Raw genomic sequence first — 27,674 nt, forward strand, 5'->3', positions numbered from 1 at the left:
TCTCGTGTCTCCCCTTTTCCTCATAGTTTGTAGCTTGCGAGCAGCAGGGCCCTCACTCCTCTTGGTATCTGTTGTGAACTGTGATTTCTGTTATGCTGTAATGTCTATTGTCTGTACAAGTCCCCTCTATAATTTGTAAAGCGCTGCGGAATATGTTGGCGCTATATAAATAAAAATTATTATTATTATATTATTATTATTACTCCCCCCACACCCCGTATACTCCGCTCACCCCGTATACTCCGCTCACCCCGTATACTCCGCTCACCCCGTATATACACTGTGTACTCCCCCCACACCCCGTATACTCCGCTCACCCCGCATATACACTGTGTACCCCCCCACACCCCGTATACTCCGCTCACCCCGCATATACACTGTGTACTCCCCCACACCCCGTACACTCCGCTCACCCCGTATATACACTGTGTACCCCCCCCACACCCCGTATACTCCGCTCACCCCGTATATACACTGTGTACTCCCCCCACACCCCGTATACTCCGCTCACCCCGTATATACACTGTGTACCCCCCCACACCCTGTATACTCCGCTCACCCCGTATATACACTGTGTACCCCCCCACACCCCGTATACTCCGCTCACCCCGTATATACACTGTGTACCCCCCCACACCCCGTATACTCCGCTCACCCCGTATATACACTGTGTACTCCCCCCACACCCCGTATACTCCGCTCACCCCGCATATACACTGTGTACTCCCCCACACCCCGTATACTCCGCTCACCCCGTATATACACTGTGTACCCCCCCACACCCCGTATACTCCGCTCACCCCGCATATACACTGTGTACTCCCCCACACCCCGTATACTCCGCTCACCCCGTATATACACTGTGTACCCCCCCACACCCCGTATACTCCGCTCACCCCGCATATACACTGTGTACTCCCCCACACCCCGTATACTCCGCTCACCCCGTATATACACTGTGTACCCCCCCCCACACCCCGTATACTCCGCTCACCCCGTATATACACTGTGTACTCCCCCCACACCCCGTATACTCCGCTCACCCCGTATATACACTGTGTACCCCCCCCACACCCCGTATACTCCGCTCACCCCGCATATACACTGTGTACTCCCCCCACACCCCGTGTACTCCGCTCACCCCGTATATACACTGTGTACCCCCCCCACACCCCGTACACTCCGCTCACCCCGTATATACACTGTGTACCCCCCCCCACACCCCGTACACTCCGCTCACCCCGCATATACACTGTGTACTCCCCCACACCCCGTATACTCCGCTCACCCCGTATACTCCGCTCACCCCGTATATACACTGTGTACCCCCCCCCACACCCCGTATACTCCGCTCACCCCGCATATACACTGTGTACTCCCCCCACACCCCGTATACTCCGCTCACCCCGTATATACACTGTGTACCCCCCCCACACCCCGTATACTCCGCTCACCCCGCATATACACTGTGTACTCCCCCACACCCCGTATACTCCGCTCACCCCGTATATACACTGTGTACCCCCCCCACACCCCGTATACTCCGCTCACCCCGCATATACACTGTGTACTCCCCCACACCCCGTATACTCCGCTCACCCCGTATATACACTGTGTACCCCCCCCACACCCCGTATACTCCGCTCACCCCGTATATACACTGTGTACCCCCCCCCACACCCCGTATACTCCGCTCACCCCGCATATACACTGTGTACTCCCCCACACCCCGTATACTCCGCTCACCCCGTATACTCCGCTCACCCCGTATATACACTGTGTACCCCCCCCCACACCCCGTATACTCCGCTCACCCCGCATATACACTGTGTACTCCCCCCACACCCTGTATACTCCGCTCACCCCGCATATACACTGTGTACTCCCCCCACACCCTGTATACTCCGCTCACCCCGTATATACACTGTGTACTCCCCCACACCCCGTATACTCCGCTCACCCCGTATACTCCGCTCACCCCGTATATACACTGTGTACCCCCCCCACACCCCGTACACTCTGCTCACCCCGTATATACACTGTGTACCCCCCCCACACCCCGTACACTCCGCTCACCCCGTATATACACTGTGTACCCCCCCACACCCCGTACACTCCGCTCACCCCGTATATACACTGTGTACCCCCCCCACACCCAGTACACTCTGCTCACCCCGTATATACACTGTGTACCCCCCCACACCCCGTACACTCCGCTCACCCCGTATATACACTGTGTACCCCCCCCACACCCCGTACACTCCGCTCACCCCGTATACACACTGTGTACTCCCCCCACACCCCGTACACTCCGCTCACCCCGTATATACACTGTGTACCCCCCCCACACCCCGTACACTCCGCTCACCCCGTATATACACTGTGTACCCCCCCCACACCCCGTATACTCCGCTCACCCCGCATATACACTGTGTACTCCCCCCACACCCCGTATACTCCGCTCACCCCGTATATACACTGTGTACCCCCCCCACACCCCGTATACTCCGCTCACCCCGCATATACACTGTGTACTCCCCCACACCCCGTATACTCCGCTTACCCCGTATATACACTGTGTACCCCCCCCACACCCCGTATACTCCGCTCACCCCGCATATACACTGTGTACTCCCCCCACACCCCGTATACTCCGCTCACCCCGTATATACACTGTGTACCCCCCCCACACCCCGTATACTCCGCTCACCCCGTATACACACTGTGTACTCCCCCACACCCCGTATACTCCGCTCACCCCGTATATACACTGTGTACTCCCCCACACCCCGTTCACCCCGTATATACACTGTGTACTCTCCGCTCACCCCGTATACACACTGTGTACTCCCCCCACACCCCGTACACCCCGTATAAACACTGTGTACCCTCCCCCCACACCCCGTACACTCCGCTCACCCCGTATATACACTGTGTACTCCCCCCACACCCCGTATACTCCGCTCACCCCGTATACACACTGTGTACTCCCCCCACACCCCGTATACTCCGCTCACCCCGTATGTACACTGTGTACTCCCCCCACACCCCGTACACTCCGCTCACCCCGTATATACACTGAGTACCCCCCCCACACCCCGTACACTCCGCTCACCCCGTATATACACTGTGTACCCCCCCCACACCCCGTACACCCCGCTCACCCCGTATATACACTGTGTACCCCCCCCACACCCCGTACACTCCGCTCACCCCGTATATACACTGTGTACCCCCCCACACCCCGTATACTCCGCTCACCCCGTATATACACTGAGTACCCCCCCCACACCCCGTACACTCCGCTCACCCCGTATATACACTGTGTATCCCCCCCACACCCCGTACACTCCGCTCACCCCGTATATACACTGTGTACTCCCCCCACACCCCGTACACTCCGCTCACCCCGTATACACACTGTGTACTCCCCCCACACCCCATACACTCCGCTCACCCCGTATACACACTGTGTACCCCCCCCACACCCCGTACACTCCGCTCACCCCGTATATACACTGTGTACCCCCCCACACCCCGTACACTCCGCTCACCCCGTATATACACTGTGTACCCCCCCCACACCCCGTACACTCCGCTCACCCCGTATATACACTGTGTACTCCCCCCACACGCCGTACACTCCGCTCACCCCGTATATACACTGTGTACCCCCCCCACACCCCGTATACTCCGCTCACCCCGTATATACACTGTGTACTCCCCCCACACCCCGTACACTCCGCTCACCCCGTATATACACTGTGTACCCCCCCCACACCCCGTATACTCCGCTCACCCCGTATATACACTGTGTACTCCCCCCACACCCCGTATACTCCGCTCACCCCGTATATACACTGTGTACCCCCCCCACACCCCGTACACTCCGCTCACCCCGTATACACACTGTGTACTCCCCCCACACCCCGTATACTCCCCCCACACCCCGTATACACACTGTGTACTCCCCCCACACCCCGTACACTCCGCTCACCCCGTATATACACTGTGTACCCCCCCACACCCCGTACACTCCGCTCACCCCGTATATACACTGTGTACCCCCCCCCACACCCCGTACACTCCGCTCACCCCGTACACTCCGCTCACCCCGTATATACACTGTGTACCCCCCCCACACCCCGTATACTCCGCTCACCCCGTATACACACTGTGTACCCCCCCACACCCCGTACACTCCGCTCACCCCGTATATACACTGTGTACTCCCCCCACACCCTGTATACTCCGCTCACCCCGTATATACACTGTGTACCCCCCCACACCCCGTATACTCCGCTCACCCCGTATATACACTGTGTACCCCCCCCACACCCCGTACACTCCGCTCACCCCGTATATACACTGTGTACCCCCCCCACACCCCGTACACTCCGCTCACCCCGTCTACTCCGCTCACCCCGTATATACACTGTGTACTCCCCACACACCCCGTATACACACTGTGTACCCCCCCCACACCCCGTACACTCCGCTCACCCCGTCTACTCCGCTCACCCCGTATATACACTGTGTACCCCCCCCCACACCCCGTATACTCCGCTCACCCCGTATACACACTGTGTACCCCCCCACACACCCCGTACACTCCGCTCACCCCGTATATACACTGTGTACTCTCCCCACACCCCGTACACTCTGCTCACCCCGTATATACACTGTGTACCCCCCCCACACCCCGTACACTCCGCTCACCCCGTATACACACTGTGTACCCCCCCCACACCCCGTACACTCCGCTCACCCCGTATATACACTGTGTACCCCCCCCACACCCCGTACACTCCGCTCACCCCGTATATACACTGTGTACCCCCCCACACCCCGTATACTCCGCTCACCCCGTATATACACTGTGTACTCTCCGCTCACCCCGTATATACACTGTGTACTCCCCCCACACCCCGTATACTCCGCTCACCCCGTATATACACTGTGTACCCCCCCACACCCCGTATACTCCGCTCACCCCGTATATACACTGTGTACCCCCCCAACACCCCGTATACTCCGCTCACCCCGTATATACACTGTGTACCCCCCCACACCCCGTATACTCCGCTCACCCCGTATATACACTGTGTACCCCCCCACACCCCGTACACTCCGCTCACCCCGTATATACACTGTGTACCCGCCCCCCCACACACCCCGTACACTCCGCTCACCCCGTATATACACTGTGTACTCCCCCCACACCCCGTACACTCCGCTCACCCCGCATATACACTGTGTACTCCCCCCACACCCCGTACACTCCGCTCACCCCGTATATACACTGTGTACCCCCCCACACCCCGTATACTCCGCTCACCCCGTATACACACTGTGTACTCCCCCCACACCCTGTATACTCCGCTCACCCCGCATATACACTGTGCACCCCCCCCCACACCCCGTACACTCCGCTCACCCCGTATATACACTGTGTACCCCCCCACACCCCGTATACACACTGTGTACTCCCCCCACACCCTGTATACTCCGCTCACCCCGCATATACACTGTGTACCCCCCCCCCACACCCCGTACACTCCGCTCACCCCGTATATACACTGTGTACCCCCCCCACACCCCGTATACTCCGCTCACCCCGTATATACACTGTGTACCCCCCCACACCCCGTATACTCCGCTCACCCCGTATACACACTGTGTACTCCCCCCACACCCTGTATACTCCGCTCACCCCGCATATACACTGTGTACCCCCCCCACACCCCGTACACTCCGCTCACCCCGTATATACACTGTGTACCCCCCCCACACCCCGTATACTCCGCTCACCCCGTATATACACTGTGTACTCCCCCCACACCCCGTATACTCCGCTCACCCCGCATATACACTGTGTACCCCCCCCACACCCCGTACACTCCGCTCACCCCGTATATACACTGTGTACCCCCCCACACCCCGTATACTCCGCTCACCCCGTATATACACTGTGTACCCCCCCCACACCCCGTACACTCCGCTCACCCCGTATATACACTGTGTACCCCCCCACACACCCCGTATACTCCGCTCATCCCGTATATACACTGTGTACCCCCCCACACCCCGTATACTCCGCTCACCCCGTATACACACTGTGTACTCCCCCCACACCCTGTATACTCCGCTCACCCCGCATATACACTGTGTACCCCCCCCCCACACCCCGTACACTCCGCTCACCCCGTATATACACTGTGTACCCCCCCACACCCCGTATACTCCGCTCACCCCGTATACACACTGTGTACTCCCCCCCCACACCCCGTATACTCCGCTCACCCCGCATATACACTGTGTACCCCCCCCACACCCCGTACACTCCGCTCACCCCGTATATACACTGTGTACCCCCCCCACACCCCGTATACTCCGCTCACCCCGTATATACACTGTGTACCCCCCCACACCCCGTATACTCCGCTCACCCCGTATACACACTGTGTACTCCCCCCACACCCTGTATACTCCGCTCACCCCGCATATACACTGTGTACCCCCCCCACACCCCGTACACTCCGCTCACCCCGTATATACACTGTGTACCCCCCCCCCACACCCCGTATACTCCGCTCACCTCGTATATACACTGTGTACTCCCCCCACACCCTGTATACTCCGCTCACCCCGCATATACACTGTGTACCCCCCCCACACCCCGTACACTCCGCTCACCCCGTATATACACTGTGTACCCCCCCACACCCCGTATACTCCGCTCACCCCGTATATACACTGTGTACCCCCCCCACACCCCGTACACTCCGCTCACCCCGTATATACACTGTGTACCCCCCCCACACCCCGTATACTCCGCTCACCCCGTATATACACTGTGTACCCCCCCCCACACCCCGTATACTCCGCTCACCCCGTATATACACTGTGTACCCCCCCACACCCCGTATACTCCGCTCACCCCGTATACACACTGTGTACTCCCCCCACACCCCGTACACTCCGCTCACCCCGTATACACACTGTGTACTCCCCCCACACCCCGTATACTCCGCTCACCCCGTATATACACTGTGTACCCCCCCACACCCCGTATACTCCGCTCACCCCGTATACACACTGTGTACTCCCCCCACACCCCGTATACTCCGCTCACCCCGCATATACACTGTGTACCCCCCCACACCCCGTACACTCCGCTCACCCCGTATATACACTGTGTACCCCCCCCACACCCCGTATACTCCGCTCACCCCGTATATACACTGTGTACTCCCCCCACACCCCGTATACTCCGCTCACCCCGTATATACACTGTGTACTCCCCCCACACCCCGTATACTCCGCTCACACTGTATATACACTGTGTACTCCCCCCACACCCCGTATACTCCGCTCACCCCGTATATACACTGTGTACTCCCCCCACACCCCGTATACTCCGCTCACACTGTATATACACTGTGTACTCCCCCCACACCCCGTATACTCCGCTCACCCCGTATATACACTGTGTACCCCCCCACACCCCGTATACTCCGCTCACACTGTATATACACTGTGTACTCCCCTCACACCCCGTATACTCCGCTCACACTGTATATACACTGTGTACTCCCCCCACACCCCGTATACTCCCCCCACACCCCGTATATACACTGTGTACTCCCCCCACACCCCGTATACTCCGCTCACTCCGTATATACACTGTGTACCCCCCCCCACACCCTGTATACTCCGCTCACCCCGTACACTCCGCTCACCCCGTATATACACTGTGTACTCCCCCCACACCCCGTATACTCCGCTCACCCCGTATACACACTGTGTACCCCCCCCCCACACCCTGTATACTCCGCTCACCCCGTACACTCCGCTCACCCCGTATATACACTGTGTACTCCCCCCACACCCCGTACACTCCGCTCACCCCGTATACACACTGTGTACTCCCCCCACACCCCGTATACTCCGCTCACCCCGTATATACACTGTGTACCCCCCCACACCCCGTATACTCCGCTCACCCCGTATACACACTGTGTACTCCCCCCACACCCCGTATACTCCGCTCACCCCGCATATACACTGTGTACCCCCCCACACCCCGTACACTCCGCTCACCCCGTATATACACTGTGTACCCCCCCCACACCCCGTATACTCCGCTCACCCCGTATATACACTGTGTACTCCCCCCACACCCCGTATACTCCGCTCACCCCGTATATACACTGTGTACTCCCCCCACACCCCGTATACTCCGCTCACACTGTATATACACTGTGTACTCCCCCCACACCCCGTATACTCCGCTCACCCCGTATATACACTGTGTACTCCCCCCACACCCCGTATACTCCGCTCACACTGTATATACACTGTGTACTCCCCCCACACCCCGTATACTCCGCTCACCCCGCATATACACTGTGTACTCCCCCCACACCCCGTATACTCCGCTCACCCCGTATACACACTGTGTACTCCCCCCACACCCTGTATACTCCGCTCACCCCGCATATACACTGTGTACCCCCCCCACACCCCGTACACTCCGCTCACCCCGTATATACACTGTGTACCCCCCCCACACCCCGTATACTCCGCTCACCCCGTATATACACTGTGTACTCCCCCCACACCCTGTATACTCCGCTCACCCCGCATATACACTGTGTACCCCCCCCACACCCCGTACACTCCGCTCACCCCGTATATACACTGTGTACCCCCCCACACCCCGTATACTCCGCTCACCCCGTATATACACTGTGTACCCCCCCCACACCCCGTACACTCCGCTCACCCCGTATATACACTGTGTACCCCCCCCACACCCCGTATACTCAGCTCACCCCGTATATACACTGTGTACCCCCCCCCCACACCCCGTATACTCCGCTCACCCCGTATACACACTGTGTACTCCCCCCACACCCTGTATACTCCGCTCACCCCGCATATACACTGTGTACCCCCCCCACACCCCGTACACTCCGCTCACCCCGTATATACACTGTGTACCCCCCCCACACCCCGTATACTCCGCTCACCCCGTATATACACTGTGTACCCCCCCACACCCCGTATACTCCGCTCACCCCGTATACACACTGTGTACCCCCCCCACACCCCGTACACTCCGCTCACCCCGTATATACACTGTGTACCCCCCCCACACCCCGTATACTCCGCTCACCCCGTATATACACTGTGTACCCCCCCACACCCCGTATACTCCGCTCACCCCGTATACACACTGTGTACTCCCCCCACACCCCGTACACTCCGCTCACCCCGTATACACACTGTGTACTCCCCCCACACCCCGTATACTCCGCTCACCCCGTATATACACTGTGTACCCCCCCACACCCCGTATACTCCGCTCACCCCGTATACACACTGTGTACTCCCCCCACACCCCGTATACTCCGCTCACCCCGCATATACACTGTGTACCCCCCCACACCCCGTACACTCCGCTCACCCCGTATATACACTGTGTACCCCCCCCACACCCCGTATACTCCGCTCACCCCGTATATACACTGTGTACTCCCCCCACACCCCGTATACTCCGCTCACCCCGTATATACACTGTGTACTCCCCCCACACCCCGTATACTCCGCTCACACTGTATATACACTGTGTACTCCCCCCACACCCCGTATACTCCGCTCACCCCGTATATACACTGTGTACTCCCCCCACACCCCGTATACTCCGCTCACACTGTATATACACTGTGTACTCCCCCCACACCCCGTATACTCCGCTCACCCCGTATATACACTGTGTACCCCCCCACACCCCGTATACTCCGCTCACACTGTATATACACTGTGTACTCCCCCCACACCCCGTATACTCCGCTCACACTGTATATACACTGTGTACTCCCCCCACACCCCGTATACTCCCCCCACACCCCGTATATACACTGTGTACTCCCCCCACACCCCGTATACTCCGCTCACTCCGTATATACACTGTGTACCCCCCCCACACCCTGTATACTCCGCTCACCCCGTACACTCCGCTCACCCCGTATATACACTGTGTACTCCCCCCACACCCCGTACACTCCGCTCACCCCGTATACACACTGTGTACTCCCCCCACACCCCGTATACTCCGCTCACCCCGTATATACACTGTGTACCCCCCCACACCCCGTATACTCCGCTCACCCCGTATACACACTGTGTACTCCCCCCACACCCCGTATACTCCGCATATACACTGTGTACCCCCCCACACCCCGTACACTCCGCTCACCCCGTATATACACTGTGTACCCCCCCACACCCCGTATACTCCGCTCACCCCGTATATACACTGTGTACTCCCCCCACACCCCGTATACTCCGCTCACCCCGTATATACACTGTGTACTCCCCCCACACCCCGTATACTCCGCTCACCCCGTATACACACTGTGTACTCCCCCCACACCCCGTATACTCCGCATATACACTGTGTACCCCCCCACACCCCGTACACTCCGCTCACCCCGTATATACACTGTGTACCCCCCCCACACCCCGTATACTCCGCTCACCCCGTATACACACTGTGTACTCCCCCCACACCCCGTATACTCCGCATATACACTGTGTACCCCCCCACACCCCGTACACTCCGCTCACCCCGTATATACACTGTGTACCCCCCCCACACCCCGTATACTCCGCTCACCCCGTATATACACTGTGTACTCCCCCCACACCCCGTATACTCCGCTCACCCCGTATATACACTGTGTACTCCCCCCACACCCCGTATACTCCGCTCACACTGTATATACACTGTGTACTCCCCCCACACCCCGTATACTCCGCTCACCCCGTATATACACTGTGTACTCCCCCCACACCCCGTATACTCCGCTCACACTGTATATACACTGTGTACTCCCCCCACACCCCGTATACTCCGCTCACCCCGCATATACACTGTGTACTCCCCCCACACCCCGTATACTCCGCTCACCCCGTATATACACTGTGTACTCCCCCCACACCCCGTATAGTCCGCTCACACTGTATATACACTGTGTACTCCCCCCACACCCCGTATACTCCGCTCAACCCGCATATACACTGTGTACTCCCCCCACACCCCGTATACTCCGCTCACCCCGTATATACACTGTGTACTCCCCCCACACCCCGTATACTCCGCTCACCCCGTATATACACTGTGTACTCCCCCCACACCCCGTATACTCCGCTCACCCCGTATATACACTGTGTACTCCCCCCACACCCCGTATACTCCGCTCACCCCGTATATACACTGTGTACTCCCCCCACACCCCGTATACTCCGCTCACCCCGTATATACACTGTGTACTCCCCCCACACCCCGTATACTCCGCTCACCCCGTATATACACTGTGTACTCCCCCCACACCCCGTATACTCCGCTCACCCCGTATATACACTGTGTACTCCCCCCACACCCCGTATACTCCGCTCACCCCGTATATACACTGTGTACTCCCCCCACACCCCGTATACTCCGCTCACCCCGTATATACACTGTGTACTCCCCCCACACCCCGTATACTCCGCTCACCCCGTATATACACTGTGTACTCCCCCCACACCCCGTATACTCCGCTCACCCCGTATATACACTGTGTACTCCCCCCACACCCCGTATACTCCGCTCACCCCGTATATACACTGTGTACTCCCCCCACACCCCGTATACTCCGCTCACCCCGTATATACACTGTGTACTCCCCCCACACCCCGTATACTCCGCTCACCCCGTATATACACTGTGTACTCCCCCCACACCCCGCTCACCCCGTATATACACTGTGTACTCCCCCCACACCCCGTATACTCTGCTCACACTGTATATACACTGTGTACTCCCCCCACACCCCGTATATACACTGTGTACTCCCCCCACACCCCGTATACTCCGCTCACCCCGTACACTCCGCTCACCCCGTATATACACTGTGTACCCCCCCACACCCTGTACACTCCGCTCACCCCGTATACACACTGTGTACCCCCCCCCACACCCCGTACACTCCGCTCACCCCGTATATACACTGTGTACCCCCCCACACCCTGTACACTCCCCCCACACCCCGTATATACACTGTACACTCCCCCCACACCCCGTATATACACTGTGTACCCCCCCCACACCCTGTACACTCCCCCCACACCCCGTATATACACTGTGTACTCCCCCCACACCCTGTATACTCCGCTCACCCCGTATATACACTGTGTACTCCCCCCACACCCTGTACACTCCGCTCACCCCGTATATACACTGTGTACTCCCCCTACACCCCGTATACTCCCCCCACACCCCGTATATACAGTGTGTACTCCCCCCCCACACCCCGTACACTCCGCTCACCCCGTACACTCCGCTCACCCCGTATATACACTGTGTACCCCCCCCACACCCTGTACACTCCCCCCACACCCCGTATATACACTGTGTACTCCCCCCACACCCTGTACACTCCGCTCACCCCGTATATACACTGTGTACTCCCCCTACACCCCGTATACTCCCCCCACACCCCGTATATACAGTGTGTACTCCCCCCCCACACCCCGTACACTCCGCTCACCCCGTACACTCCGCTCACCCCGTATATACACTGTGTACCCCCCCCCACACCCTGTACACTCCCCCCACACCCCGTATATACACTGTGTACCCCCCCCACACCCTGTACACTCCCCCCACACCCCGTATATACACTGTGTACTCCCCCCACACCCTGTATACTCCGCTCACCCCGTATATACACTGTGTACTCCCCCTACACCCCGTATACTCCCCCCACACCCCGTATATACAGTGTGTACTCCCCCCCCACACCCCGTACACTCCGCTCACCCCGTACACTCCGCTCACCCCGTATATACACTGTGTACCCCCCCCACACCCTGTACACTCCCCCCACACCCCGTATATACACTGTGTACTCCCCCCACACCCTGTACACTCCGCTCACCCCGTATATACACTGTGTACCCCCCCCACACCCTGTACACTCCCCCCACACCCCGTATATACACTGTGTACTCCCCCCACACCCCGTACACTCCGCTCACCCCGTATATACACTGTGTACTCCCCCCACACCCCGTATATACACTGTGTACTCCCCCCACACCCCGTATACTCCCCCCACACCCCGTATATACACTGTGTACTCCCCCCCCACACCCTGTACACTCCCCCCACACCCCGTATATACACTGTGTACTCCCCCCACACCCCGTACACTCCGCTCACCCCGTATATACACTGTGTACTCCCCCTACACCCCGTATACTCCCCCCACACCCCGTATATACACTGTGTACTCCCCCTACACCCCGTATACTCCCCCCACACCCCGTATATACACTGTGTACTCCCCCCCCCACACCCCGTATACTCCGCTCACCCCGTATATACACTGTGTACTCCCCCCCCACACCCTGTACACTCCGCTCACCCCGTATATACACTGTGTACCCCCCCCACACCCTGTACACTCCCCCCACACCCCGTATATACACTGTGTACCCCCCCCACACCCCGTACACTCCGCTCACCCCGTATATACACTGTGTACCCCCCCCCCACACCCTGTACACTCCCCCCACACCCCGTATATACACTGTGTACCCCCCCCACACCCCGTACACTCCGCTCACCCCGTATATACACTGTGTACCCCCCTCCCCACACCCCGTATACTCCGCTCACCCCGTATATACACTGTGTACCCCCCCCACACCTCGTATACTCCGCTCACCCCGTATATACACTGTGTACCCCCCCCACACCCCGTACACTCCGCTCACCCCGTATATACACTGTGTACCCCCCCCACACCTCGTATACTCCGCTCACCCCGTATATACACTGTGTACTCCCCCCACACCCCGTATACTCCGCTCACCCCGTATATACACTGTGTACCCCCCCCACACCCCGCTCACCCCGTATATACACTGTGTACCCCCCCCACACCCCGTACACTCCGCTCACCCCGTATATACACTGTGTACCCCCCCACACCCCGTATACTCCGCTCACCCCGTATATACACACTGTGTACTCCCCCCACACCCCGTACACTCCGCTCACCCCGTATATACACTGTGTACCCCCCCCACACCCCGTATATACACTGTGTACCCCCCCACACCCCGTATACTCCGCTCACCCCGTATATACACACTGTGTACTCCCCCCACACCCCGTACACTCCGCTCACCCCGTATATACACTGTGTACCCCCCCCCACACCCCGTATATACACTGTGTACTCCCCCCACACCCCGTATATACACTGTGTACCCCCCCCCACACCCCGTATATACACTGTGTACTCCCCCCACACCCCGTATATACACTGTGTACCCCCCCCACACCCCGTATACTCCCCCCACACCCCGTATATACGCTGTGTACCCCCCCCACACCCCGTACACTCCGCTCACCCCGTCTACTCCGCTCCTGCTCGGTCACTTCTTCTCCGCAGATCTCCACTTCATGTGGACAAGGACCTGTGTGACGTCATCGTCATGTGACCGGGCCATGACAGGTTGGACGGTCATGTGACTTTCTGTGCTCGGACGCGACCACAGAGAAGCCTGGTAGGGGGAGAGGTAATTAGAGGGCGGACTGTGGTAACTCGTCGGGCGGTTTTCCTGCTGGCCGCTGCTGTGTGAACAAGTCTCCTAGGCTGCATTTCTTGGCGGACTCACCCTTAGTAGCAGCCCGGTTCCCCCGCATTTCCATGGTAACCGTGTGATGCCGTCCTGTCCCACAGAGCCGGAGCCGTGCGCACATGGTCGCGTTACTTTCACATTTGGGGTTGGATCCGCAGCGAATCTACCGCAACCTGTAACGCACGATTACCGCATGCAAACGCCGCGGTTACCCATGCGGTAAAAACCCCGCAGCGTTTGCATGCCTGTTCATGCGTTTTCTGTGCGCATGGTGCAAAATTTTACAGGACAAAACACTAGATAAGCAGACAGCGCTAATGTGACGACAGACGGCGTGTGTTATGGGATTTCTACAGGACAGAGCAAAAGTTTGGACACACCTTCTCATTAGAAGATTTTTCTGTATTTTCATGACTGAAAATTGTAAATTCTCACTGAAGGCATCAAAACTATGAATTATCACATGTGGAATTATAGACTTAACAAAAAAGTGTGAAACATCTGAAATTATGTCTTATATTCTAGGTTCTTCACAGTAGCCACCTTTTGCTTTGATGACTGCTTTGCACACTCTTGGCATTCTCTTGATGAGCTCCAAGAGGTAGTCACCGGGAATGGTCTTCCAACAATCTTGAAGGAGTTCCCAGAGATGCTTAGCACTTGTTGGTCCTTTTGCCTTCACTCTGCGTCCAGCTCACCCCAAACCATCTCGATTGGGTTCAGGTCTGGTGACTGTGGAGGCCAGGTCATCTGGTGTAGCCCCCCAGCACTCTCCTTCTTGGTCAAATAGCCCTTACACAGCCTGGAGGTGTTTGGGGTCATTGTCCTGTTGAAAAATAAATGATGGTCCAAGTAAATGCAAACCGGATGGAATAGCATGCCGCTGCAAGATGCTGTGGTAGCCATGCTGGTTCAGTATGCTTTCAATTTTGAATAAATCCCCAACAGTGTCACCAGCAAAGCCCCCCCCACACCATCACACCATCTCCTCCATGCTTCACGATGGGAACTGTCATGATCCCAATGGCAGGGGATCACAAAAGGACAAGCACAAAAAACAAAACAAGCTGTAGGGTGATGGAAACTGAGCTGACCGCGATCCTGAACCTAAACACACAACTAGCTGTAGCCGGGGAACGTGCCTACGATGATTCCTAGACGTCTCGCGCCAGCCGAAGGACTAACTTCCCCTATTAGAAGAAACACAGACCTCTCTTGCCTCCAGAGAAACACCCCACAGAAATAGCAGCCCCCCACATGTAATGACGGTGAAATGAGAGGAAAGCACATACGTAGTTATGAAAACAGATTCAGCAAAATGAGGCCCGCTAAAGCTAGATAGCAGAGGATACAAAAGTGAAAAAACCCTACAAAAAAACCATCCTGAAATTACTTGAACTCATGTGCCAACTCATGGAACATGAGGAGTAATATCAGCCCACTAGAGCAACCAGCAGCAAGGAATCACATATCTGCAAGCTGGACTAAGACAAAAATTAAGCAAAACGTGGAACAGGAAAATCAAAAACTTAGCTTGTCCTGAAGATTACAGAAGCGGGAAGCAGAGGTAACAAGACACACTGATTACATTGATAGCCGGCGAGGAAATGACAAGAAAGCCAGGTTAAATAGGAAACTCCCATATCCTGATAGAACAGGTGGACACCAGAGACCGCAGAAAACACAAGTCACCCAGTACCATCAGTAACCACCAGAGGGAGCCCAAAACCAGAATCCACAACAGGGAACCAGGCATGTAGAGTCCATCCGTTCACCACAAAGACACGGTGGTTGGAACCAAAGATCTCAAATTTGGACCCATCAGACCAAAGCACAGATTTCCACTGGTCTAATGTCCATTCCTTGTGTTCTTTAGCCCAAACAAGTCTCTTCTGCTTGTTGCCTGTCTTTAGCAGTGGTTTCCTAGCAGCTATTTTACCATGAAGGCCTGCTGCACAAAGTCTCCTCTTAACAGTTGTTGTAGAGATGTGTCTGCTGCTAGAACTCTGTGTGGCATTGACCTGGTCTCTAATCTGAGCTGCTGTTAACCTGCGATTTCTGAGGCTGGTGACTCGGATAAACTTATCCTCAGAAGCAGAGGTGACTCTTGGTCTTCCTTTCCTGGGGCGGTCCTCGTGAGCCAGTTTCTTTGTAGCGCTTGATGCTTTTTGCCACTGCACTTGGGGACACTTTCAAAGTTTTCCCACTTTTTTGGACTGACTGACCTTCATTTCTTAAAGTAATGATGGCCACTCGTTTTTCTTTACTTAGCTGCTTTTTTCTTGCCATAATACAAATTCTAACAGTCTATTCAGTAGGACTATCAGCTGTGTATCCACCAGACTTCTGCTCAACACAACTGATGGTCCCAACACCATTTATAAGGCAAGAAATCCCACTTATTAAACCTGACAGGGCACACCTGTGAAGTGAAAACCATTCCCAGTGACTACTTCTTGAAGCTCATCAAGAGAATGCCAAGAGTGTGCAAAGCAGTCATCAAAGCACAAGGTGGCTACTTTGAAGAACCTAGAATATAAGACATAATTTATTATTATTATTATTATTATTATACATTTTTATAGCGCCATTTATTCCATGGCGCTTTACATGTGAATACGGGGCAAATATAGACAAATACATTAAACATGAGCAGATAACAAGGCACACGAGTACATAAGGAGGGAGGACCCTGCCCGCGAGGGCTCACAGTCTGCAGGGGGTGGGTGAGGATACACTAGGAGAGGGTAGGGCAGGTTGCGCGGCTGTTCAGTAGGTTGAGGATCACTGCAGGCTGTAGGCTTGTCGGAAGAGGTGGGTCTTCAGGTTCTTTTTGAAGGTTTCTATGTTAGGCGAGAGTCTGATGTGTTGGGGTAGAGAGTTCCAGAGTATGGGGGAAGCACGGGAGAAGTCTTGGATGCGGTTATGGGAAGAAGAGATGAGAGGGGAGTAGAGAAGAAGGTCTTGGGAGGATCGGAGGTCGCGTGTAGGTAGGTACCGGGAGACCATGTCACAGATGTATGGAGGAGACAGGTTGTGGATGGCTTTGTATGTCAGTGTGAGGGTTTTGAACTGGAGTCTCTGGGCGATAGGAAGCCAGTGAAGGGCTTGACACAGGGGAGAGGCTGGGGAATAGCGGGGGGACAGGTGGATTAGTCGGGCAGCAGAGTGTAGGATGGATTGGAGTGGTGCCAGAGTGCTAGAGGGGAGTCCAGAGAGTAGGAGGTTGCAGTAGTCGAGGCGGGAGATGATAAGGGCATGCACTAGCGTTTTCAGTTGTTTCACACTTTTTTGTTAAGTATATAATTCCACATGTGTTAATTCATAGTTTTGATGCCTTCAGTGTGAATGTACAATTTTCATAGTCATGAAAATACAGAAAAATCTTTAAATGAGAAGCTTTTGGTCTGTACTGTATATATAGACCCTAGGACAGCTGAATTCTTCAGATTTTGCTCCTGTATCCTGCGTCACGATGGATCTTTGCATGGAGAGCTTTTATTTCAACCTGGATTTAAGCATCAAGCTGTTTCTTGCCTGTGCGTTTGCTTGTGAGAAAGACAGAAATAGAGAACGACAGAAGAACTCGGCGTTTTTGGTGACACCCCATTATCGAAGTTCGGGAGAGCCGTGGAGCCTATCACACCCTTTACAGTGAGCTCAATGCCAACCCGGAGAAATTCCCGGAATATACCGGGATGTCTCAAGAGACCTTTCCAGGAATTGCTTGATCGTGTCCAAGGAGCCATCCGGAGACAGGACACCCAGCTCCGTAGAGCGATTCCTGCAGAGGAACATCTGCTGGTTACATTAAGGTACATAACAATTCTAAACAAATGCCAGTCGTAATTATTATTGGTCTGCCATGTATTATTTGTATTTTCCTCTATGTGTTTTTTTTTGTAATTTATTTATTTCTTTTTTCTCAGATTCCTGGCTACCGGAGAGAGCTTATCATTGCTCCATTTTCAGTACCGGCTTGGAATTTCCACCCTGTCCGGAATAGTTGCGGACAACTGTCGGGCTTTGTGGAACATTCTCCAGGATGAATTTATCCCCCTACCCACCGCGGAAATGTGGCTGGAAATTACCGCTGTCATTTCCCCAACTGTGGATGGAGCAGTGGATGGAAAGCACATACAGATTACCGATCTGGCTCGGAGTACTTTAACTCTGTAGTGCTGATGGCAATAGCAGATGCAGACCGTCGCTTCATCGCCGTGGACATTGGAGCTTGTGGCTGTGGCAATGACTCCCAGACTTTCAAGAACTCGGATATGGGCCGATGTTTGGATGGCAAACATTTTAACACCTTCCCAGAGCCTTAACTTTTTATTTTTCCGTCAATTTGGCCATGTGAGGGCTTCTTTTTTTTGCGGGAAAAGTTGCAATTTTGAACGACATTATTGGTTTTAGCATGTTGTGTACTAGAAACCGGGAAAAAAATTCCAAATGCGATGAAATTGCAAAAAAAGTGCAGTCCCACACTTGTTTTTATGTTTGGCTTTTTTGCTAGGTTCACTAAATGCTAAAACTGAGCTGCCATTTTGATTCTCCAGGTCATTATGACTTCATAGACACCAAACATGTCTAGGTTATGTTTTATGTAAGTAGTGAAAAAAAAAATTCAAATTTTGCTAAAAAAAAATAAAAAAATTGTGCCATATTCTGATACCCGTAGCGTCTCCATTTTTTGTGACCTGAGGTTGGGTGAGGGCTTATTTTTTGCGTGCCGAGCTGACGTTTTTAATGATACCATTTTAGTGCAGATACGTTCTTTTTATCTTACGTTATTACATTTTAATAATATGTCATGGTGACCAAAAACATAATTCTTGCGTTTCAAATTTTTTTCTTGCTACGCCGTTTAGCGATCAGGTTAATCCTTTTTTTTTATTGATCGATCAGGCGATTCTGAACGCGGCGATACCAAATATGTGTAGGTTTGGTTGTTTTTTTTTTATTGTTTTGAATGGGGCGAAAGGGGGGTGATTTAAACGTTTATATTTTTTTTTTTCATATTTTTTAAAACATTTTTTTTTTTACTTTTGCCATGCTTCAATAGCCTCCATGGGAGGCTGCAAGTTGGCACAACTCGATTGGCTCTACTACATAGGAGCAATAGTCAGATCGCCCCTATGTAGTAGATTTACTGCATTGCTATGAGCGCCGAACATAGGGTGGCACATCGATAACCATAGAAGTCTCAAGGAGACCTCAGGTTGTCATGCCGACGCATCGCTGACCCCCATCATGTGACGGGGGTCGGCGATGCGCTCATTTCCGTCCCGATGGCCGGAAGCGGTAGTTAAATGCCTCTGTCAGCATTTGACAGCGGCAGTTAACTAGTTAATAGCAGCGGGTGAATCGCGATTTCACCCGCCGCCATTGCGGGTACATGTCAGCTGTTCAAAACAGCTGACATGTCCCAGCTTTACATAGTAACATAGTAACATAGTTAGTAAGGCTGAAAAAAGACATTTGTCCATCCAGTTCAGCCTATATTCCATCATAATAAATCCCCAGATCTACGTCCTTCTACAGAACCTAATAATTGTATGATACAATATTGTTCTGCTCCAGGAAGACATCCAGGCCTCTCTTGAACCCCTCGACTGAGTTCGCCATCACCACCTCCTCAGGCAAGCAATTCCAGATTCTCACTGCCCTAACAGTAAAGAATCCTCTTCTATGTTGGTGGAAAAACCTTCTCTCCTCCAGACGCAAAGAATGCCCCCTTGTGCCCGTCACCTTCCTTGGTATAAACAGATCCTCAGCGAGATATTTGTATTGTCCCCTTATATACTTATACATGGTTATTAGATCGCCCCTCAGTCGTCTTTTTTCTAGACTAAATAATCCTAATTTCGCTAATCTATCTGGGTATTGTAGTTCTCCCATCCCCTTTATTAATTTTGTTGCCCTCCTTTGTACTCTCTCTAGTTCCATTATATCCTTCCTGAGCACCGGTGCCCAAAACTGGACACAGTACTCCATGTGCGGTCTAACTAGGGATTTGTACAGAGGCAGTATAATGCTCTCATCATGTGTATCCAGACCTCTTTTAATGCACCCCATGATCCTGTTTGCCTTGGCAGCTGCTGCCTGGCACTGGCTGCTCCAGGTAAGTTTATCATTAACTAGGATCCCCAAGTCCTTCTCCCTGTCAGATTTACCCAGTGGTTTCCCATTCAGTGTGTAATGGTGATATTGATTCCTTCTTCCCATGTGTATAACCTTACATTTATCATTGTTAAACCTCATCTGCCACCTTTCAGCCCAAGTTTCCAACTTATCCAGATCCATCTGTAGCAGAATACTATCTTCTCTTGTATTAACTGCTTTACATAGTTTTGTATCATCTGCAAATATCGATATTTTACTGTGTAAACCTTCTACCAGATCATTAATGAATATGTTGAAGAGAACAGGTCCCAATACTGACCCCTGCGGTACCCCACTGGTCACAGCGACCCAGTTAGAGACTATACCATTTATAACCACCCTCTGCTTTCTATCACTAAGCCAGTTACTAACCCATTTACACACAATTTCCCCCAGACCAAGCATTCTCATTTTGTGTACCAACCTCTTGTGCGGCACGGTATCAAACGCTTTGGAAAAATCGAGATATACCACGTCCAATGACTCACCGTGGTCCAGCCTATAGCTTACCTCTTCATAAAAACTGATTAGATTGGTTTGACAGGAGCGATTTCTCATAAACCCATGCTGATATGGAGTTAAACAGTTATTCTCATTGAGATAATCCAGAATAACATCCCTCAGAAACCCTTCAAATATTTTACCAACAATAGAGGTTAGACTTACTGGCCTATAATTTCCAGGTTCACTTTTAGAGCCCTTTTTGAATATTGGCACCACATTTGCTATGCGCCAGTCCTGCGGAACAGACCCTGTCGCTATAGAGTCACTAAAAATAAGAAATAATGGTTTATCTATTACATTACTTAGTTCTCTTAGTACTCGTGGGTGTATGCCATCCGGACCCGGAGATTTATCTATTTTAATCTTATTTAGCCGGTTTCGCACCTCTTCTTGGGTTAGATTGGTGACCCTTAATATAGGGTTTTCATTGTTTCTTGGGATTTCACCTAGCATTTCATTTTCCACCGTGAATACCGTGGAGAAGAAGGTGTTTAATATGTTAGCTTTTTCCTCGTCATCTACAACCATTCTTTCCTCACTATTTTTTAAGGGGCCTACATTTTCAGTTTTTATTCTTTTACTATTGATATAGTTGAAGAACAGTTTGGGATTAGTTTTACTCTCCTTAGCAATGTGCTTCTCTGTTTCCTTTTTGGCAGCTTTAATTAGTTTTTTAGATAAAGTATTTTTCTCCCTATAGTTTTTTAGAGCTTCAATGGTGCCATCCTGCTTTAGTAGTGCAAATGCTTTCTTTTTACTGTTAATTGCCTGTCTTACTTCTTTGTTTAGCCACATTGGGTTTTTCCTATTTCTAGTCCTTTTATTCCCACAAGGTATAAACCGCTTACACTGCCTATTTAGGATGTTCTTAAACATTTCCCATTTATTATCTGTATTCTTATTTCTGAGGATATTGTCCCAGTCTACCAGATTAAGGGCATCTCTAAGCTGTTCAAACTTTGCCTTCCTAAAGTTCAATGTTTTTGTGACTCCCTGACAAGTCCCCCTAGTGAAAGACAGGTGAAACTGCACAATATTGTGGTCGCTATTTCCTAAATGCCCAACCACCTGCAGATTTGTTATTCTGTCAGGTCTATTAGATAGTATTAGGTCTAAAAGTGCTGCTCCTCTGGTTGGATTCTGCACCAATTGTGAAAGATAATTTTTCTTGGTTATTAGCAGAAACCTGTTGCCTTTATGGGTTTCACAGATTTCACTTTCCCAGTTAATATCCGGGTAGTTAAAGTCCCCCATAACCAGGACCTCATTATGGGTTGCAGCTTCATCTATCTGTTTTAGAAGTAGACTTTCCATGGTTTCTGTTATATTTGGGGGTTTGTAACAGACCCCAATGAGAATTTTGTTACCATTTTTCCCTCCATGAATTTCGACCCATATGGACTCGACATTCTCATTTCCTTCGCTAATATCCTCCCTTAAAGTGGACTTTAGACAAGACTTTACATAGAGACAAACCCCTCCTCCTCTCCGATTTTTACGATCCTTTCTAAACAGACTGTAACCCTGTAAGTTAACTGCCCAGTCATAGCTTTCATCTAACCATGTCTCGGTTATTCCCACTATGTCAAAGTTACCTGTAGATATTTCTGCTTCTAGTTCTTCCATCTTGTTTGTCAGGCTTCTGGCGTTTGCGAGCATGCAGTTTAGAGGATTTTGTTTTGTTCCAATCTCCTCGCTGTGGATTGCTTTAGAAATGTTCTTACCTCCCATCTGAGTATGTTTTCCTGGGTCTTCTTTGTTCAAGTCTAATGTTTTTCTTCTTTGATGCGGGCTCACCGCTGGAACACACATCAAAGCAGGGGATCCGACCTCTGCTGTAATAGTACGGCGCAGGTCGTGAAGGGGTTAATTTTCCCCTACCACGACCTCTCCCCAACACTCAAGGCCCACCGATGCCATTTGTTATGGTTTGGGATGAGGCCTTTCAGATGTGTGAAAACCTACTGAAGCCATATTCCAGTCGGGACTTGAACCACACTAGAAGGATTTTTAACTACAGACTGACCAGGGCCCGAAGAACTGTTGAGTGTACCTTTGGGATTCTGGTCTTAAAATGGCGCATTCTTGGCACAGCCATTAATCTAAAAATGGAGACAGTCAAAGGTTGTCAAAGCCTGTGCGGTTCTCCACAATTACATAATGGCTAAGGAGCGACCCAACATTGAACTGGATGAACCAGTTGCACACCCATTGCCAGATTACCAGCATAACCCGCTGTGGCCAACTCTCACTGATGGGAGCAGCTGCAGACCGCACCGCTCATCACTGACGGGAGCAGCCGCAGACCGCACCGCTTTACTTTTGAAAAACGCATGCGTTCACAAACGCAAACAAATGCGTGTCCTTGCAAAGGCATGCGTTCTCATAGACTGAAATGCATTTTTTCGACGCATTCCTTCCGCAAACAACTGCATACGTTTCTAGGTGGCAAATTCACGCCTCCAAAATTGCAATATGTTGCGTTTACCGCGCCAAGCCGCAGACAACGAAACGACGCATGCGTCGTCAAATGCGGCAAAAAGCATCCAATCGCATGTACCTGCGCCCCTAATGTTAAAGATATGAAAACACAACACATGCAGAAGTATGCGGCATAAACGCTGCGGACACAACCGCAAATGTGAAACCAGCTTTAGTGAACCTGCTTCTCCAAAGATGAGTGCTGCAGCTCATTTGCACACTGCGCAGAGGAGGGCGGAGCAGCTGATAGGAGCAGCCGCAAACTGCACCGCTCATCGCTGACGGGAGCAGCCAAAGACCGCACCGCTCATCACTGACGGGAGCAGCCGAAGACCGCACCGCTCATCACTGACAGGAGCAGCCGCAGACCGCACCGCTCATCACTGACTGGAACAGCCGCAGACCGCACCTCATCACTGATGGGAGCAGCTGCAGACCGCACCACTCATCACTGACGGGAGCAACTGGAGACCGTGCCGCTCATCACGGACGGGAACAGCCGCAGACCGCACCTCTCATCACTGACGGGAGCAGCTGCAGACCGCGCTGCTCATCACTGACAGGAACAGCCGCATTACCGCACCTCTCATCACTGACGGGGCAGGCGCAGATCGCACTGCTCATCACGGACGGGAGCAGCTGCAGACCGCGCTGCTCATCACTGACGGGAACAGCCGCATTACCGCACCTCTCATCACTGACGGGGAAGGCGCAGATCGCACTGCTCATCACTGACGGAAGTAGCCACAAACCGCACCGCTCATCTCTGACAGGAGCAGCCGCAGACTGCACCTCTCATCACTGACTAGAGCAGTCGCAGACCGCACTGCTCATCACTGACAGGAGCAGCCGCAGACCGCACCGCTCATCACTGACGGGAGCAGCCGCAGACCGCACCGCTCATCACTGACGGGAGCAGCCGCAGACTGCACCTCTCATCACTGACTAGAGCAGTCGCAGAAATGACAGAAAAAAGACTCGCACATCCAAACTAGTGTGAATAGGTGCATACCAGGAGCAGCTACCTCCATACATAAATATACAAAAAAGGTTGCACTCTATCGTGCAAAAGCATGTCTAATATGAAATATATGAAATATGAATAGCAAAATGGCTTTTGAACATTAGGAAAATATTTAAGAGACGCTTTGCACAGAATTTGATATAATCAAATAGTGTGAGCCCATCAACCAATCGTCAAGGTGGTCTCATAAAACTGATGGGTCCCTGATCTCCCTGTCCAAATGTGAACACTTACCGAAGGCCAAATTTGTATATTTATGTATGGAGGTAGCTGCTCCTGGTATGCACCTATTCACACTAGTTTGGATGTGCGAGTCTTTTTTCTGTCATTTCTGTGTTAGCTGACTGACTGCGCACTCCTCCCATCACCATGTGGTTTTTAATTGCATCTCATCACACTTGGTCCCGGTCAACCCATATGTAGGCTTTGCTGAACAGAGGTGTCCACATTCACCCAGGCATACAGACATTGGCCTTCGGTAAGTGTTCACATTTGGACAGGGAGATCAGGGACCCATCAGTTTTATGAGACCACCTTGACGATTGGTTGATGGGCTCACACTATTTGATTATATCAAATTCTGTGCAAAGCGTCTCTTAAATATTTTCCTAATGTTCAAAAGCCATTTTGCTATTCATATTTCATATATTTCATATTAGACATGCTTTTGCACGATAGAGTGCAACCTTTTTTGTATAATTAGAGCAGTCGCAGACCGCACTGCTCATCACTGACAGGAGCAGCCGCAGACCGCACCGCTCATCACTGACAGGAGCAACCGTAGACCGCACCGCTCATCACTGACGGGAGCAACCGTAGACCGCACCGCTCATCACTGATGGGAGCAGCCGCAGACCGCACCGCTCATCACTGACGGAAGCAGCCGCAGACCGCACCGCTCATCACTGACGGGAGCAACCGCAGACCGCACCGCTCATCACTGACGGGAGCAGTCGCAGACCGCATCGCTCATCACTGATGGGAGCAGCCGCAGACCGCACTGCTCATCACTGACAGGAGCAGCCGCAGACCGCACCACTTTACTTTTGAAAAACGCATGCGTTCACAAACGCAAACAAATGCGTGTCCTTGTGAAGGCATGCGTTCTCATAGACTGAAATGCATTTTTTAGACGCATTCCTTCCGCAAACAACTGCATACGTTTCTAGGTGGCAAATTCACGCCTCCAAAATTGCAATATGTTGCATTTACCGCGCCAAGCCGCAGACATCGAAACGACGCATGCGTCGTCAAATGCGGCAAAAAGCATCCAATCGCATGTACCTGCGTCCCTAATGTTAAAGATATGAAAACACAACACATGCAGAAGTATGCGGCATAAACGCTGCGGACACAACCGCAAATGTGAAACCAGCTTTAGTGAACCTGCTTCTCCAAAGATGAGTGCTGCAGCTCATTTGCACACTGCGCAGAGGAGGGCGGAGCAGCTGATAGGAGCAGCCGCAAACTGCACCGCTCATCACTGACGGGAGCAGCCACAGACCGCACCGCTCATCACTGACGGGAGCAGCTGCAGACCGCGCCGCTCATCACTGATGGGAGCAGCTGCAGACCGCACCGTTCATCACTGACGGGAGCAGCTGCAGACCGCGCCGCTCATCACTGACGGGAGCAGCTGCAGACCGCACCACTCATCACTGACGGGAGCAGCTGCAGACCGCGCTGCTCATCACTGACGGGAACAGCCGCATTACCGCACCTCTCATCACTGACGGGGTAGGCGCAGATCGCACTGCTCATCACGGACGGGAACAGCTGCAGACCGCACCGTTCATCACTGATGGGAGCAGCTGCAGACCGCGCCGCTCATCACTGACGGGAACAGCCGCTATGTGATGTTTGTTTGCGATAAGTACGTAGTCCCATAGCTTCCCTGTTGCCATGGAGATGGCTGGGTGTTGCTCTGGGTTCTCACTAGGGTGCGTGATGCGCGGATGTGCTGTGGGCGGTCTGGTGGTGTGGCTGGGCGATAGTTTGCTGTGGCCCCGCCTCGGATTGCAGGCGGGCACCTGTGTTGCCTTGCGCCCTGGTTGGTTGACTCAGGTGATTCGGTCTGTCGGTGTAGGTGGCTTGCGCTTGCGCATTAGGCCACACTCGGTGATGCGATCACGTGATCTGATGTGGCCGCTTGCCGGAGGTGGCTTGTGCGCATGCGCACGCCGGGCAGCCGATGAACACCATGAGTGGCGTATGTACCCAGAGGACTTCGCTGATAGCCTTTTTCATATTCAAGCGCCAATACAATATTGTTATATTATTGGCTGAAGGGGTTGTTGACATGTGGGAATGTGCTGATTGGTGAAGGGTAACCTTGGCAGCTGAATAGCCCGAACACGATTGGGATATATATTTAAGGGGTGTATTTTAAGATAGCGTGTTTAATCTTTGATGGATTAATATTTATCAAATGTGTTTTGTAAAATAATATTGCAGCAATGTGATATGTTTTGCTCATACTGTGATGTTTTCTCATGTTATTTGCATGTATTTAATAAAGGCTGTTCCTTGATGGTGATTGGTGCAGACCTAGCTCCACACTGTTTAAGGTGGCCATTTGTACTTCTCTGTATACATGACAAAGACCAGGTTTTGGTCGAAACGTTGTATTATATTTATAGCAGAATAAAAAACTTTTTTACGTTTTTCACCTGGATTGGATGCTGCTCACCTTTCTTTAGTTGTGAGTATTCGTCCTCATTGGGTCTATGGACTTTGGAGTGTGCATCCCTATCATCTGAAGTGCTGTCAGTTGCTGCTTTTTCAAGTACTCAAAGAA

At 52.7% G+C, this 27,674-nt stretch overlaps 1 protein-coding gene across 1 annotated transcript in view; it reads right to left on the reverse strand.

Moving 5' to 3' along the window:
* Nucleotides 1-14,560, reverse strand: part of LOC138671879 (gastrula zinc finger protein XlCGF66.1-like) — an 83,766-nt gene extending 69,206 nt beyond the window's left edge. The window contains exon 1 of the mRNA XM_069760009.1: nt 14,473-14,560. The gene's annotated coding sequence lies outside the window, so the exon portion shown is untranslated. The remainder of the gene's footprint in view (nt 1-14,472) is intronic.
* Nucleotides 14,561-27,674: the final 13,114 nt, after the last annotated feature.

Source organism: Ranitomeya imitator, chromosome 3 (assembly GCF_032444005.1).
Source record: "Ranitomeya imitator isolate aRanImi1 chromosome 3, aRanImi1.pri, whole genome shotgun sequence".
Lineage (NCBI taxonomy): Eukaryota > Metazoa > Chordata > Amphibia > Anura > Dendrobatidae > Ranitomeya > Ranitomeya imitator.